The sequence below is a fragment of the Anolis carolinensis genome, chromosome 3 (genome assembly GCF_035594765.1).
Source record: "Anolis carolinensis isolate JA03-04 chromosome 3, rAnoCar3.1.pri, whole genome shotgun sequence".
In the NCBI taxonomy this organism is placed as follows: domain Eukaryota; kingdom Metazoa; phylum Chordata; class Lepidosauria; order Squamata; family Dactyloidae; genus Anolis; species Anolis carolinensis.
In genome coordinates, this window is record NC_085843.1 from 56,930,155 (window position 1) to 56,943,073 (window position 12,919).

Below are 12,919 nucleotides of genomic sequence, written 5' to 3' on the forward strand. Positions count from 1 at the left end.
ACCTGTATCTGTGGCAAGCATCCTCGGAGATTTGTTAAGAGGTCTGTTGGAAATGAGGCAAGTGGAGTGTGTGTGTGTGTGTGTGTGTGTGTGTGTGTGTATCTTTGGAATGTCCAGGGAGTGAGAAAGAACCCTTGTCTGTTTCAAGCAAGTGTGAATGTTGTAATTAGCAAGCTTGACTAGCATTGAGAAGCCTTGCAGCTGCAAAGCCAATCAGTGAGGATATTTGTATAGAGGTGGGCTGGCTGTTGTACCTGGAGGCATCCTTTGTTTGGGAGGTGTTAACTCTTTCTTTTCTATTCAGTGAGTCTTCTCTACTTTGATCAATTTTTAACATTACTTGTATTTCATATGGCTGCTAACCAACGCCAACTCCTATACTTTTTTCTTCATAGGTATTTGAATTTTGTGGGAGAAGGGGTATATGTCATTGTGGGTGAACTTATATTCAGTCCTCTATCATGGTAGAATAAACCAAACTATAATAGTTGGGAATGAATATAGTTTATATAGGTGGCATAATTAGCATGACATCTTCCTAAACTATGAGCCATGATAAATTATGAGATAATGTAGAAACTGTTTCCTAAGAACTCTCAAAAAAGTTCTTAATTTGAATATGTTACGAGACTTTACTCTCACTGGTCATTGTGTTACCATGGAAAAGCTTTCAAATGAGTCTAGAAATATCTGGATCGAGATCCCGATTGTGATATGAAGTTTACTAAGTGGTCCTGGCCAAATCCCTCTCTTGACCTAACCAATGCCACCAGGTCATTTCAGGATTATCCATATTTTAAATATATTTTGCTTTCTGAGGACAATTAGCATGCAAGTCTAATAAATAAATTAATCTAGCACAGAACGGAGTTATGGATCTATTTGTACTGCTCATTTTGTCTATTTCTACTAAACTAGTATTTATAGATGTTTTTCAAAGTAGATGTGTTTGACTTATATGGCTAAAATCCTATCAAGATTTTGACAGTAGGTAGCCATTATTAATTTTCTTTTGAAAAAATAGTGTTCCCTCACTACTTCATGGTTCACTTTTTGCGGATTCACTGTTTTGTGGTTTTTCAATAAACTCTAAAAGACTATTATAAATCATAAAAAATTACAATTTACATCCTAAGGAAGGAAGGAAGGAGTAGCTGAAGGGAGAGAAAAGGAGCCCAAGCGCCAACAGGAGGAGAAGGAGGTGATTTATCAACACACGATTGGTTGATAAAGGCTTAAAGTAGTGTATAACTACTAAAATAATGTATAAATATTAAAATAAACATAATGTCCCTACTTCGCAGATTTTCACTTATTGTGGGTGGTCCTGGAACCTAACCCCCGTGATAAGTGAGGGAACACTGTATATGCTTTTTTATAGTGTTTACAATGATGTGAGGTAACTATCTTTTTAAACAAAAAACATTTTAAGTTACACAGATCCAATCTAGGAAGCATTAAATTCTTTAATCTTTACAAACAAAATAAAAAATACTAAATAGTTGCATTCAGTTTTTATTAAACTTTAGGGGGAAAGGTGTGGGGTGCTCTGATTTATGCAAGTAGACATCAGTGATTATCCTTTAACTGACGAACATTCAAACATAGAGCAGTCTGCTTCAATAATCACATCACCTTCTGTAAATTGCCTGGAGCAAAGCCTTCTATGAAAAGAAATGGATTCCCACTGATTTGACATTTGAGAAAACACCTTTGCAAGACAGATATTCTGAAGATGCTTAACTCTGAACACTATAGAATCATAACACTGGGTCAGACAATGTGGTCTAACATACTGTGATGACAAAATTCCTAAGGATAAAAAAAAAATCTCCAAAAGACAGTCTGCAATCATCCTCCAATATAATAATAAAACTAATGAAGAATAAAACTTTATTTATGTCACACCCCATCTCCCAAAAAGAGACTCAGAGCAGCTTAATAAAATAAAATGAAGTCGATACTATAAACAAGGTAGATAACATATCAATTTTTTTTAAAAAAACCCCAAAATAATACAAAACAATCAAAACATCAGTAAACAATTATATCAAAAAGTTTAAACAACATTAAAAGTCCCAGACATTGCTCTGGTAAAGATAAGCCATAAAATCCAATTGATAGTTATTAGGAATTCTTACATTTTGCCATTGTCGAAGACCTGTTTTAAAAGCCAGTTTTCAATTCCTTCCTAAAGGTCATGAGTGTGGGTGCTTGCCTAATGTCCCTGGGGAGGGTGTTCCAAAGCCAGGGGGCCACTACCAAGAAAGCCCTCTCTCTTGTCCCCACCAACCATGCTTGTGATGGTGGTGGGGTCATGAGGAGAACCTCTGCAGCAGATCTTAAGGCCCGAACAGGTTCATAGGGTCACATAAATAGACTGGACCCAACCATGTAGGGCTTTGTAGGTGATGACCTACACTTTGAATTGGACCCAGAAGTATATAAGCAGCCAGTGAAGGTGCTTTAATAGGAGGTTGGTACATTTCCTAAAGTTCTCTCCTGTCATCAGCCTGGCTGCAGATCTTTGTACTAATTTTAGCTTCCAAGTCATCTTGAAAGGCAGCTCCATATAGAGTGCCTTTTAGTAATCAATACTAGATGTAACTACGGCATGGACCACCATGGCCAGATCTGGCTTTTTGAGGTACAGGATGTCAGGAATCCATCTGGATCCATAAGTCTCTTGGGGTAGGCCATTTTAGTTGGTCTCCCACCCCTGAAAAGGTTAGGAGCCACAGATAGTCTTAACCTGATCAGATGATGATCGGTCAATGACAAAGGAACAATAGAAAGTTCCTCCACACTGATCCCATCATCCCCTCTTGCTTTAAAGACCAGGTCTAAAGTAAATAATGTTTAGAGCCACACACGCAGTAATAGCGTGGGGGTGGAAGGATAAAAAGAAATGGACACTTGAAAAATGGTATATGAGAACAAATATAGCTGGATATTATGGACATTATAAGAAGAAAAAAAACATGGTCAGACAAACAGAAGAAAATTAAAGAAATATGGACTCCATTTAGCAGATGGCTACAGATTGTTAAACCATATGACGAAAACTGGAAGAAAAAAATGGAAAGAATGGAAAGAAGACTCATGTAACAAGAAAATAAGGTTTAAGTTGTCAACAGAGAAGGGGGCGGGGTGGGGGTGGGGAGGAAGAAGGGAATGGAAAAGGAAAATGTATGGTAACTATGATTATGTATTATAAAATAATAATGATTAATAAAAATTTCCTTGGGGGGGGGGGGGAGAAAAAAAGAGACTAGGTCTAAAGTGTGTCCAGCTACATAAGTGGGTCCAGATATAATTTGGGAAAGCCTCTTAGTTGTCATGGCAGCAATGAAGTCCTGAACTGATCTTGTCAAGGTGGCTTCAGCATGGACATTGAAGTCCCCCAGCACAATAAGCCACTGAGACTCCAATGCCGGGCTGGAGACTATCCCTGAACAATTAATAATCCAAATAAACAAATCATCCTTCCTAGCTACAGTAGTTTCCCATTCACCATCACCCCCTCCTCATAACAATCTTCAAGACCCTAAAGTGAATAATATGGACATACATATTATTAGAATGTGTAAGAAGAAGAAGATATTGCTCCATATCTGGGCAACATCCATAACTTTCCAGCTAATCTTCTTGTTGAGAAGACTTTGTTGATACAAAATTAGCTATTTTTCCTACAAGAAGAATCCAGTTAAATGTCTGTATTCTAGTATGCGCATGCAACATGTGTATGTGCTTCTTTCTAAATAGAGTCAGGGTGAACAAAATTTTACTACATATCTGCAGTAAGGAGGGCTGTGTTCTCCTCTTTCAAAGGTCACAGAACTTTCCTTAAGAGAAAATAATTTTCCACTAATGCAAATCCTAGCTCTTTCACAGAACAGCTGTAAAGGTGAAATTGAATACCTGCTAAAATTTGGCGCATCATTTTGGTATATTTTTCAAAGTACAGGAAAAACACTATTAATTTGCATGGAATTGATATACCTGGGAGAGAAGCAATAACAAAAGTTTCCCTCTTTTCTTTTGTAAACAAAACTTTTCCACCACTACAAATGGCAGCAAAAGGCCATTAATTTTCAAGTCATGGACATTTTTCAAGTTCACAAAAAAATTAAGGAAAGCAGTTGTAACGAAAACAGACAATGAGATGCTCTTGGACATGGGATTGTTGTGAAGATTAATACAAATGTATAGCTGTACATAATGCAATATGTAACACACAACAGTAGAAAACTACCGCTCTAAGGCACTGAATATTAAAACATATACATCATATTGAAATATAGATGTAGAAATAGCTACATATGATAAAGAAAGATATTAAAAATAAGTTCCACTGTCAATGTGATTGATACAAATAGTCTCAAAATTGCTTTGAAAAAAGGAGATTTGTGCATAGAGAAAGCACCATGGCAGTCTATAAGAAAATTAAAAATTCTGATGGCTGTCAATGAAACATAATTTTTTTCAAAGATGCAGTAGAAATTTCCATCCCACTTTTTAGCAGTTATGTTTCAAGTACTAATTGATAAAGAAAAACTTAGATCCACACTTAACTCCAGAAGATTGATTGAAACCAATGGGATTTAAATCCCATTCACTTCAAGCAGCCTACATTCAACAAGTCTGAATCCAAACAGTATTAGCATTATGTATGTAGTATTGTTCCAGGAATACTGTTGGGAAAATGAAGACCCCCTAAGACTTACCGAACCACATTCAGTATCTTTTCTAACTGATAGCCCACTGCAGTATTTCATTACATTACACCAAATTCTCGTCATTTTTGGAAGTACATGTAACAACTATGCTAGATAAATGCTTCCTCACTAGTAAATAGCTGTAGAAAGGGAAAAGATGCTAATCAGAGGAGTCATAAAAATATTACTCTAGAATTACATTTAGAAAAGCTAGTTTAGATCACTTTATTTCTATTCTCTTCTCTTTATATTAAGAATAGGAAAACTACTTTTAAGATAAATCGCACTAAAAACCGTACCCCTAGTAATTTGTACCTCCTACTAATAAAGAACTAAAGCTGAAGTAAAATTTGTTGAAATATTATTGCACTAAATGAAATTACATATTGAATATCACCTGTTCATGCATTTTTGATAACGAAATAGGAAAATATGTGCATATAGAACAAATTACTTATTTTAATTATTTTTTTACAAACAAACTACAGAGTATCTCCCAATTTTTATTAAAGTGGGGAAAATCAGTTCCAAGTCAGTTTACCCTGCAATATTTCTTGGAATATTATGAAGATAGCCATGAGCCAATTCAGGGTGAGTTTGAGGTTTTATAAAAAATGATTTTTATTAGATAATACATTTTCCAAATCAAAAAAGAAAGAGAAAGGAAAAAAAACAGCACACATTAAATTTGACAAAACAAACCAAATCACAAAGACACTACTTAAAATATATAAGTTGACTTCCATCTATTGTATGGTGTTGGAGGTGAAAAGTAGCCTTTCACCAGATCTTGATAAGTCTCTTAGTATTTCTTCAATCATCCCTTTTTCATCTTCTCTAATATCCAGGGCAGATATTTTTCTTCTGTTATTCATGTTACCTTCAAATTAATATTTTTATTTTCTCATTTTTAAGTAATCTTTTAACAGTTGCCAGTCCATTTTTGTTTTTTGTTTTTTGTTTTGTTTTTCCTGGTTAGTTGATAACAAATAAGTAAGCCTGTCGATGTTCATAATATCCATGTTCTTAGCAATCCACTATCTCCGGTACCTCTTTCTCTCTCCACTGTTCGGCAGAAATTATCCTTGCCATTGACACCATATATTTAAATAGTATTTCCTTGTTCTTCTCCTTTTCTATATCAAACAACCCCAATAGAAAAAATTTAGGTTCCATCTTAATCTTACTTTGTAAATTTTTTGCATTCTCTTATGGATTTCCTTCCAAAATATTTTGCCTTATTTTTATTTATATACAGGTTTAACTCCATTCTACATCAAGAAATCTCTGGGTGTCTTACAATGTTATTCAAACAAGTTAAACAACCTGAAAGAGTAAATTGTTTAAAATAAGCATATTAAATGCAATGAGTTTTAAACATTATTTTAAAAAATAAGTTAAAAAAAATTATAAGTAACCATCTTTAGGTTGCATTACTGAAACCCAAGAAGGTAAGAGCCCCCACTGGCATAGTGGATTAAAGCCTTGTGACTTGAAGGTTGGGTTGCTGATCTGAAAGCTGCCAGGTTCGAATCCCACCCGGGGAGAGCACAGATAAGCTCCCTCTATCAGCTCCAGCTCCATGCGGGGACATGAGAGAAGCCTCCCACAAGGATGATAAAAACATCAAAACATCCAGGCATCCCCTGGACAACGTCCTTGCAGACGGCCAATTCTCTCACACCAGAAGCGACTTGCAGTTTCTCAAGTCAATCCTGACACGAAAAAAAGAAGGTAGTGAATAGCCAAGTATTGATTTGACACATAAATGATAAAAGTGCTGGTGCCAGTTGGGCTTCCAGAGAGAGAGAGAAAGAGAGAGAGAGAAAGAGAGAGAGAGAAAGAGAGAGAGAGCGTTCCACAGACCAGGTATTACAGCTAAGGTGACCCTTTCCTATATCTTGACACAGTGTATTGACTTTACTGATGGATTCTTCCCCTCCCCCCCCCCCCCCAGCCACCAGCAGATGTCAGACAGGCACATATGGTGAGAGATGTTACCTCATGTGTCATGGTCTCAAGCCATTTATGGCTTTAAATGTCATCACAAGCACTTTGAATTCAGACTACAAAAAATGACAATCAATGCAATTCTTTTAAGACTGGTATTACATACTATCTAGATTATATTCCAATTAGCAGACCACCTACTACATTTTGTATTAACTGCAGATTGTGTGTCTTCTTCAAGGGCAGTCCCAAGTAAGGTGCATTACTGTAGTTAGTCTGAAAATTCCCAGTGCATAGGCTATTATGGCTACTTTATCTCTCACCAGGAAAGGCCATAGCAAGCACACTAGCCAAAGCTACTCCTCAGCATTTCAAGTCATTGAGTCCGCTTGGGCCTCCAGTAAAAAGGATGGATCTAGGAGCACACTCAAGCATATGACCCTGCTCCTTCAGTAAGAGTGTAACCTTATTCAGATTTCAATTCCTGCACCTGGGAACCACCGATTCATATTATTAGGATTCAGCTTTAATTTATTGCCCCTCATACAGCATCCAAGCACTCATTTAGGTCCTATACAAATCCCAGCTGACATCAGTGACAAAGAGAGGTAGAACTGAGTGTTATCAACATACTGATGTCAACCTACTCCAACCCCCTAATGGCATGTTCAAGCAACGCCATGCAGATATTGACAATATGAAGGACAAGACAGAAGCTGTGGCACCCCACAGATTAATTGCCATGGAACTGAACAGAAATTTCCCCAATACTATTTTGGAACCAGATCTTCTGGTGGGAACAGAACCATCATCAAATGGGGTCTCCTACTCTCATACCAAAGCACCAGTTCAATAAGATATTATGATCCATACTGTGGTCAGAATTATATTTTCATTGGAATCTTGGGAGCAATTATAATCAAGTACAAAAGTACATAACTGTTAATGCAAACAGAGTTGTTGCATAACAGAAAGTTCTCACCTGGTGAAGAAGGTTTTGAGCTAAGATGATATTTCAGTTTTTGATTAATTTTAATTTCCCGGCTTGGCTTCCAAAAAATGATCTATTGAATTATCATGGGGAGTACAATAACTTACAATTGGTGCAAAGTCACTGTGATAATGTGACCTAGACCTTAGGAAATGTAATTGCTTTTCAATATAACAGCCATGTCAATCATAGTGTAACAGAGTTTAGGAATAAGACTATGATCGGTTATGATACAATGTGTTAACTAATGAAAAAGAAAGAATTACTGTTGGAATCACAGACGCCTTAAAGGGCCAGACTTAAAAGTGACTTCAAAACAGAGTTGATTGAAACAAAAGGAAAAGGACGCAGGGATACTTAAATGCAGTTCCACTGGTCAAAACTCAAAAACCCAAACCAGACCTGGTCTAAAAGGTAAACAGAAATGTAATCCAGATCAACTGGATGCAAAGAGTAACGTCAAACAAAGTGCTCTAAGGCAAAACAAAAAGGCACGGTACACAAATGGTTAACAAAGGGAGTTGCAAGAAGAGAAGCATCGTCAGCTGCAGTCTAAGGTCGAAGCAGGAGGAATCCAAAACAGCGTTGCTCCAGTGTCCACAGAAGCGGCATCTTTAGACAAACCGGTTCAGGTCCAAACCACAGATCCGAGTCCAACGCCGAACATGAAACAGGCAGCAGCAAGACTACAAGAAACTTTCCCAATACACAGCACCCAGCACACAAACTCACATCAACACCTTGCCTTCTGCAAAGACTCCTCAACCCTGAACCCACTTTTATCTACAAATCACCATCAGAAGATGAACTGACCACCACCCCATCACCATCCCCTGCAGCTGCTCCCAGCTCTTCACATGAATTCCCTTGACTCTTCCTCCAATTCCTCCATCTCCTGTCAAGACTTGGATCCCCTCAAAGAATCAGTTGGATCCCCAGGTTGCCAGTCTTCACTCCCAGAGAACCCCATAAAGGTATCACTAGTTGTTGGTGCCTCACAAATAGCTTGCACTTCTCTTATCTTAGTCCAATCCATGGTGTCTCCTTCTTCTCCTTCACTCATTGACCCATCTTCCCCAGAGAATCCCTCAAATGACTCTTCATCTGTAGGTGCTGTAAGTATGTCCCGGATCCTCTTTCTCTGCTGCTCATCATCAGATTCCTGCTCCCAAGTAACCCTTTTCCCCTTCTGACACCCATACTACTGTCTGCAAGATTATCATCCCCAGAGAATCCCTCAAACGACTCCTTATCTGTAGGTGCTGTAAGTATGTCCCAGATCCTCTATCTCTGCTGCTCATCATCAGATTCCTGCTCCCGAGTAACCCTTTTTCCCCTTCTGGCACCAATACTACTGTTTGTAACATTACTCACAGGCTCTACTACAACAATTACAGTGATATTTAGTTAGTTGTGAACATCTGTCAACTGAAAATTACCTTCAAAAATTGCTGCAGCTGCTTTGTAATGGACAGAAAAGCATATTTTTTTCTAAAGTTACAGACATAGCAATCATGAGTGGGAATTCATGGAAATGTGAAGTGGGCAGAGGAAGATGCATCAGAGAGATATGTTGGCTGATCATTTTCCAGACAATTCTTAAGTAAGTGTCTAACCATTGACGTCTTCTGGACCCATTTCATCTGAAAAAAGCTGCTGGATATTTGATGCTTCATATGGGTCTAGCTTTGCAGCAGTCAGAATCATGGGTCATTGGCTCTCACCTCTCTTTAAGATTGCACGATCAAGCTTAGTAACAGTTTTTATTTGGATTCTTCATCAGATCACTAAGAAATAAGTTCATCTTGCTACTGAAGTATAAAGGGTGATAGAGACTAATAAAACTGTATTTTGAAACATTTAAATTAGACAATACATCAGGGAGTTTTATGTTGTGTGTGTGTTTTTTAAAACAAACAAACATATGAACAGAATGTAAAGCTTTTGCTAAAGACACTGAATTATAGTAAAGCACTGAGCATCTTCTCAGGAAATTCTCCACATCTAACATATACTTGTATTGCTACCACTTGAGTTTACTTCAAAAAAGATGTATAGGATTAATGCTTTTGGGGTCTGTTTTGCTTGCAATAGAGTCCACAGTAGTCTGCTAGTTTCTATATATCCTGTTGCACTGAATAAGAATCACAATATTTCAAGGAAAACAGACAACATTTCATAGAGCTTAGGGGGTAGGATGTTTCAAAGACATTTTAATCTTTAACAATAATTTGAATTTTCTGTAATGTTCATTTATTCTTGTCTACATCCTAAAGAGAATCAAGAGTTACAAGTTTCATTACAATAATGATGTAGCCAACCACTATAGACAAAATTGTACTAAAAACTTTTCTCTTGCCTCAAAGTGAAATGAATCTCCTTAAAGAGATTAATTTTGGGTTCATTTCAGACTCAATGCAAATTATATTACATTCTGGATTATTTTAAGGTAAATCTATGCTGCTGCTGCTCAATCACACAGTTGTTTCCGGCTCTTCGTGACCTCATGAACCAGTCCATGCCAGAGCTCCCTGTCGGCCATCACTGCCCCTAGTTCCTTCAAGTTCAAGTCACTTCAAGGATACCATCCATCCATCTTGCCCTTGGTCGGCCTCTCTTCCTTTTTCCTTCCACTTTCCCCAGCATCATGATTTTTTTCCAAGCTTTTCTGTCTTCTCGTGATGATATAGTTTTACCTTCTCTTTGGCCACATCATGAGAAGGTAAAGATATATCTACACTTAAAAAAGTATGTTATAGAACTCCAGTATGCTGATGATAATGCAGACTGTGCTCAATCAAAGGAAGACCTACAAGCTACTTTAAACACCTTTGCAAAAGCATATTAAAAGCTGAGCATTTTGGCTGAGCATTGAGAAAACCAAAGTGCTCTATACCAGCAGGCACCAACAAATCCCTCTTCAATGCCAGATATAAATATAATGGTGTAACTCTAGAAAATGTTGACCATTTCCGCTACCTAAGCAGGCACCACTCCACAAAAGTCGACATTGACACAAAAATACTGTCTGAGCTCTGCAAGTGCAGCATTTTTTTTTCAAATTAAGCAGAGAGTGTTGTAGGATTAGGACGTTCGTAAGAATACCAATATGTTTGTTTAGAAAGCTATTTTCCTTCCAATTCTTATATGCCTGCAAAACATGGGTTGTCTACAAATATCACTTTCAACTTCTGGAACAATTCCATCAGCATCGCCTTCAAAAAATCTTACAAATCTCTTGGGAAGACTGGCAGACAAATGTCAGCATTCTGGTAGAAGCAAAGACCACCAGCATCAAAGTGATGATTTTCTACCATCAACTTTACTAGACTGGCCACATTGCCCGAATGCCCAATCACTATCTCCCAAAGCAGATACTTTACTCTCAGCTCAAGAATGAAAAACAGAATTTCGGTGGGCAGCAAAAGAGATTTAAAGATTAACTTAAAGCTAACCTAAACATGGAATACACACAGAGAACTGAGAAACCCTGGCACTTTAGAGGTCAGTTATTACCAACAGGGCTGTGGATTTTGAGGAGGTACAAACAGAGGGTGAAAGGAAGAAACATGCCAAGAAAAAAAATGCAGCAAGCAAACCCTTATCAGGACCACCTTCCACCTGGAAATGTATATCCTCACTGTGAAAAACCATGTAGATCCAGAATAGATCTCTCTACAATCACTTATGGGCCCACGACAAAGACTCTATCCCTGTATACAATTTTATGCAGCCATGAAGAATAGCTTACGATATGATGTCTACACCGATCACTTAATTTATTTATCATTTATTTACTGTACTTATACCCCATCCTTCTCACCGCCAAAAGGGGACTCAGGGCAGCTTAGAAACTATGGCAATGCCAGATTCAGACAACAACAATATCAGCAAAACACAGTAATATAAATATCAGTATTATAAAACTGTGAAAAACATATACATATCAATTAAAATAGTCTTTCAAAAAATTTCAACATATCAAGCATATCAAAATCTGGCCCCAGATTGTTTATGCTAATGGCCACTCACACTAGGGCAAATCCTTTGTGATGCTGCATTGGTATATAGCCAGTCCAGCCAGACTGAGACCACATTATCCACACTAGCCCATCCTCTTCCCTTCATGTCACCATTGCCACTGGCTCACTGGCCAACGACCCCTTATTTGTTGATCTAATGCAATGCAATTGCATGGTATCAACCCCTTATTTGTTGACCTCAGCAATGCAACTGCAACAACCAGGTTCTCCCATAACTGCTGAATAGTGCAGAGTGATAGCAGTAACATGGGCTTGACCCCCATCCCCTTTCCTGTACTGATCAGTGCAGGGGAAGGATGATGGAGACAGGGTGTACATTTGGACAGTGGACTGGGCCAAACCAATGCCAATTCAGCTGTCCACAACCTCGAGAATGTTCCAGAGTTTCTTGCAAACTCTAGGATATCCCCCAATTTTGCTTACTGTAACTCAAGTTTGGATTGAGAGACATTGGGGTTGGATTCTTGTAAGAAGATATGGTGCACCATCAAAAACGTTAGCCCTGGCTTTGGAGTGAAAATATCTTTTTGTTTTGTTTTTTGTTTAACTAATGTAGACTCACCCCAAATTCCAGGTCTGACAATGTTATTGCTAATAATGTCATTGAGAAGATAATGATACCTCAAGGCTCCTTAACCTTAATACCTTTGTATCATTTTTCCTTTCTTCTTTCCTCCCCACCCCATGGACCTTGTAATATAAGAATGTGTGCATTAGGTTCTGAATCCCTACAACTTCAGTAGAAGTTAAAGCCTTAAAAATGGAAACCTTGGATTTAGCCTGGAAGCACACTTGTACATGACACTTTCTAAAGACAGATGATATATTATATGCTCTTTGCAACTGGTACCTGAAAAAAGACGCACTGCTGCTTTCTGGACCTGCAGAAGTTCCCAGATTGTCTTCAAGGGCAGGACCATTGATCACGTCACATAGATTACATTATCAGAGTGTTGGTTACATTAATCATGTCCTTGGCAGCTGGTATAATTTTTGACATAGTCTGGAATATAAAGGACTGATTACTTTGGGTTTCAAGACTACAAATGTGATCTATAAGGAGATTATCACCACATTCAGGTATGTGTTCCTCATCTGATTTAGCCCATGCTATCAGGTTATCAACATTCTCTGGATTACAATTCCATTTACGTATCCTCATTGAATCCTTTGCTAACTCTATGGAACTATTTATAGAGGTCACAATTTGGTCACAA

General features: G+C 37.8%; 1 long non-coding RNA gene across 1 annotated transcript in view; it reads right to left on the minus strand.

Annotated features, from left to right (window-relative positions):
- Positions 1 to 12,706, minus strand: part of LOC134298065 (uncharacterized) — a 65,035-nt gene extending 52,329 nt beyond the window's left edge. Inside the window, exon 1 of the long non-coding RNA XR_010005041.1 lies at positions 12,553 to 12,706. This is a non-coding gene — a long non-coding RNA (uncharacterized LOC134298065). The remainder of the gene's footprint in view (positions 1 to 12,552) is intronic.
- Positions 12,707 to 12,919: the final 213 nt, after the last annotated feature.